Genomic DNA, 5,408 nt, shown 5'->3' with positions numbered 1-5,408 from the left:
GAACATAGGAACACCAAAACTGTAGTCCATACATCTTTCCTCGTCTCAAGTGTTTTACAGTGGTCAGATCCCCCACTCCTATTTTCGGTCTCCCTTTTGAAACAACCAAGAATCTCATTAGCCCCTTTCTCTACAGAATTATACTGGGAATTCAAGTCGACCTGTTTCTCTATATTAATCCCTTAACCCTTTTAGAAGCGTCGCTTTCCAAGATAAAGTCCTCCCATTCTGTAGAAACATCTTGACTTAATATGTAGCTGTGTAAAGAAAGATTTTATTTAAATTGACAAGCTATCCAGGTTGCTCTGCGCTTTCCTGAGCTCACTGATATCACCGTTCTGACTGGGTTTTGTGTCATCTGGAAACTATATCAGAAACATTTATGCTTACTCCCAAGTGATTGCAGGAGGTGTTGAATAGAAGCAGCCTACTGTCAGTTCCTGGGGAACTTCTCCATCTGATGATGATTTTCTGTTGTCAACTACTTGGAGAGATGTCTCTGTTAGCCACTTAACAGGTTGTGTTGACAGTGTACAATGCCATTTTTATAAACAGAGTAGGACACCGTATGAAATAAGATCCTCAAAATAGCCAGAGTCTACTACATCTACACTGTCATTTTATCTCATTACTTTTAAAGTGAGAAGGTTTACTTTTAATGACAAATTCACTGCTCACTATGTTGGCTTTATAAATTTTGGTAATTTTTTTCTGAAAGTACAGGTAATTGTGAGTGCCCAGATTGAGGCACATAAAAATAACTGATTTTCTAAGAAGAGGGTGTTCAGTAGTTTCTGAATATAAAGGACCACAAACAGTTGATTTCAATGGAAATCAACAGCTATTATTTCACAGAATAATAACAGTTATATGTAGAGTTTGCAATAAGTCACGAAGCTCATACTTCCTGGAAAGACCAGTTTTGGGTTAAGAAGGACTAAGGTGAATGGAAAAGTAAGGGACTTGAGGTCAGAAGATGTGGTACTCTGCAATTCTCCTGACCATATTATCTCAGCAGACAGGGTTGCTTGAAGACTCACTTTCACGTGTAGCCAACCTAAATTTGAATTCCTGATGAAAGAATGGTCTAACACCACTCTTCCTGAGCTGTAATTTCTGCTCTCTACTCTCTCCCATCATGTTGATTCATCTCAGCTTTATCAAGCATTTGACTGACCATATAGCCCCACTAGTGCTAAAAGGTGCTAAGAGGGAAAGGACAGAAAACACTTGTTCAAGGGTTAGGAAGGTGCCATTTTGGTGGGGTGAATCCCCCAAACCTTAGATCAAGTTAAACTGATTGTGAATTGGTATTGAAAATGGCAGGGACTATTTAATTTATAAAGGTTTACCACTGTTCTATTTCATGAGTTGGATCCCTTTCATCCCAAGTTTTGAGCTTGGTCTTTCTGCTTGCTCAGGGAAACCCCTCATTGGCATAAATAAGAATTTGACATGGATATGTAAATGGCTTCTTGGTCATTGGTATTCTAGATTTACGTTAAGTGGGGAAGAGTTACATGTTTTGAATCCACAGAACAAAAGGCACATGCAGAGCAAAAGGGATGAGATGGAGAACAGGAGACCCAAGTAAAGGAAGAGTCATGAGGAATGTGTTCAAATTTGATCCACTAATGACAAGCACTATTTTATTTTTCTGATAATAGATTTGGGTTTGGTAATGGATTTGGTAAAATAATAAGAGTGACATATCATTCTAATGAGAAGAATAGAAAAGAAGGGAACTGTGGATCTGCAAAGCTGCATGTTTTGTTATTGCTGAAAAAATCTATGGCTGAATGTTTGCCATTAAAAACTGTTAGTAAGAAAGTTCTGTGAGCAAGATTTGCCTGGTAAGCCAGCGTGAGCTGGTTTGTAAACTGAGAAGAAAAAAAAAAAGTCATGTGACATTTTACGGGTATTTTGGAAGATCAGAAATTGGTATGTGATTATTCTTACTAACTGTGGTTATTCAAAACTTACAAATCAGCTATTGCTTGATCAAGAGCCTGCAAGAAAAACATTGCCGTATAGCTAAAGAGATTTTCAAGTAAAAATAAAAAATGAAGAGATTTTGATGTTGCTTGTCAGCAGCAGCTTTTAATCATGCAGTATGGAAAGTATGTCTGCACTGAAAATTTTGAAACCCAGGACAAAAGATTCAAGCTAACACAAATCAAAAATTGTTAAAACATAGGAAATAGAGAGAGTAACATCTCCCACAACCAAAAGTCAGTCTTTTCCTACTATGCTATAATAGGTATAGGGCCAGGTTTTGTCCCGTGCTTTCTCCTGTAGAATATGAACTCTCTTTCCATTAAGAGCCATCATTGGGAGCTGCTTTGTTGCCAACTTAGGAGAGAGACTACTAGAGGTGAAGAGATCAGTGTCTCTTATTTCTGGGCTAGCTGTGCAGCTGGTCCAAGCAGATGACAAAAATAGCCCTTCTTGCCTCCAAGGAGGTAATGACGAGGGTGTTTTAAAAACCTCTACTCCACTACTGTGCTTGCTAAAGTTACTTTCAACTCTAGAGAAAAGGCTTTACCCAGTCATACAGTCATGATGTTAAGTGCACATTTCTGCCCTCTCTGTATGGCGTGTATCTCATCGCAGACCGTAGCCATGGTTATTCAGAACATGGGTGTTTTAAAGAACATCTTTGGAAGGACTGGAGAAGGATGTTTCTATCAGACAAAAAGTTGAAAGCTGGCAGAAAAAAAGGCTTGTAGTTGGCTGTTGCATGGACTTTGTTAGCTCAAGTTTACTAATTTACTAAATTTGCATTTACCCTGGAAAAGACAAGGCGTGAAAGTCTGTTGCCCCTTCCTTCCTGCACTCTGTTCATTGACCTCTGTGCGATCAGAAAAGATCTCATTCTTCGATCTCTGACAGAAGCAATCCCAACCACTGTCCTAAGTATGCTGTCTGGAATCATCGCGTGGCAGACCCAGTGCTTGCTATTTCTCAGGTCCTAGCTGTAGAGTTTTTCCTAGTTTTGCCTAGTTTTTCCAAAGCCCCGAACAGGTGAAGGGACAGATTGACATACAAAGCTGCTAAGCAGCACATTAAGAAGAGTGCATCTGTTGGCTAGGAGGAAGGGAGACAACACAGCTCCTCACATCGTTTTCTTGGTAATCGTGAGTGTAATGTTCTGCCCAGTCCCTTTTCAGTACAGAAGGATTTTTGAAGGTTTTATATTCTCTTTCATGTCAAGGTGATATCCACAGCTGAACTAAAGTAATACAAAAAAATTACTAGCAACTAATAAAACTCATCAGAGAGGTGTGAACTGATACTCTCATTACCTAACTGTTCACTCTGCTAGGCAAAACACATTTTGGGACAGCTGTCCTCCTTACAAGCATTTAAAAGCAATTTATATGTCAATGCAAGCTCCTAGGAACAGAAAGTGTCTAAGGAAACCAGATGACACCAACTTGAACGACAAAGTTCACTGCCATCCTTTGAGACACACCAAAACTCAAGATAAGTCTCACTAGACACAAATGTTTTGGGCTGTTTTGAAAATTTTACAAAAGAATAATTCTTTAGAGTGCCACCACTTAGGAATTTCTTATTCAAATTATCCCAGTTTTGCATACAAACATCATAGACTGGCTCACATGGGTGTCCTCAGAGAAGCAATCTCCTTTTATGTCTGGGAGGAGAGGGGCTCTGACAAGCTAGGGAAGTCCTTGATTAGATGGCAAAATACACTCTGCTGCTCGTAAATTCCTGGAATAATAAGAGTGCCTTGTCTGGCTGAGAGAAAACCCCAGGGATGACAATTCTTTTAGTCTTGGAAGACTCCAGTAAATGAAATACTGTATGCTCACAGAACACCTAGTGCTTGGAAGGCACCAATTACCAACATCTTCCCTTCCTGAAGCTTTCCCCAGAGTTTAGGTGTCTCTCAGCCTGGTCATGTACAGGTCAGCCCTCTCAGTGCTATGAGAGGGCTTTTAACTTCAAGTGAGTACTTCATAATGGATAGCTGTAGGCTTTTCCTGCAGAGAGAAAGGAAGCCACAAGATGTTGCTTAAAGGAATTCCATTGGTATTCAAAGGTATTCCACTGGTATTCAAAGGTATTCAACTCCATTGGCAGCAATATCACCCAGGCATGCATAGTTCACTCACTTCACTAATTTGCCAGGTCTATAACACTCTGAAGATCTAACTTGAGAACCAAGCTCCGTTTTCAAATGCATATACAGGGAGCATTGGACTCCACTTGGAAATTAATTCAATTAAAAATGGCTTTAAGATCCAGATCTGTGTGAAAAGCATCATAGGGACTGCTGTATTTTGCTGTCATATTACTTTCTTGAAGTCAGGTCTTTCGGAATCTTGCTACTACAAACTCAGAATTTGACTGCTTATCTTACCCTAAGCCCCGATAAAGCGTGTTTCAAGGCAATTTGAGTAACCCTGAACGTTCAGTGAAATCAATTATCAAATAGCCAAGTGGTCCCAACCTTAGACTTTTTAGCAGTTAATCTCCTTGGTGCATAAAAATAAGACTCTAGCAGATATTTCTGGAACCCCAAAACGTTGGCCAAATGTTCAGAGGTGATTACGAATGAGGGGGTGATGCCGTTTTCATGCATTCCAAGGATCTCACTTTCAAGAAGTGTTTAGTAAAGCTTTATGAAAAGCATGGCACCCGTAATTGCCACTTACTGACTTAAAACACTGAAGCTACCCTGGTGATGACAAGCAGCACCTACTTAACACTGTGCTAAGTAGTCCCTGCAGCATGACTTGGAAGGGTGTCTGTGCTGAGCATTGGCACTCGGCGATGTTTAAATTGGACTTTTTTCCCTTTTTATTTTATTTTATTTTATTTTATTTTATTTTATTTTTTTAAGCAATTGTTTCTTTCTCCAGCTAAATTTTTTTTCGTGGAGCTTTGACAGCCTGCTGGCAAACAGGAGGCGTTTTCTAGCACCACATCACCCCCATGCTAAATAACGCAGATCAATAGTAGATGGATGATGCGGGGAACACCTTTAGGGCGATACATGGCCGGGAAAAAGCACAGTAGTAATTAGCTGTGGAATACTACATCCACTCTGCGCCTTCATTAGGCATCCCCGCCGATCACCCCAGCGGATCCCGGATACACCGCGGGGGAAAGGCCCCCACCGCCGGGGGGGACCCACGGGGACCGGGGGGGCGGCGGTGCCCCCGCGGGGGAAGGGGCCGTGAGGGGAGCCCCTGGCGGCGGGGCCGTGCGCCCGGCGGGAGGCCTCGGGGGAGCGTTCGCCGCCGCGGGGGCTACCTGCCCGCCCCCGTAGGGGTTCGTTGGCCGGGCGGGCAGGCCGCCCTCCCCTCCCGTCCCCTCCTCTCCCTGCCTGGCTCCGTCGGGCGGGCGGGGGCGCGCTGCGGGCCGCAGTCCCCGGCGGG

Source organism: Calidris pugnax, unplaced genomic scaffold (genome assembly GCF_001431845.1).
Source record: "Calidris pugnax isolate Ruff unplaced genomic scaffold, ASM143184v1 scaffold44, whole genome shotgun sequence".
Taxonomy (NCBI): domain Eukaryota; kingdom Metazoa; phylum Chordata; class Aves; order Charadriiformes; family Scolopacidae; genus Calidris; species Calidris pugnax.
Note: the sequence above shows the minus strand (reverse complement) of the source record.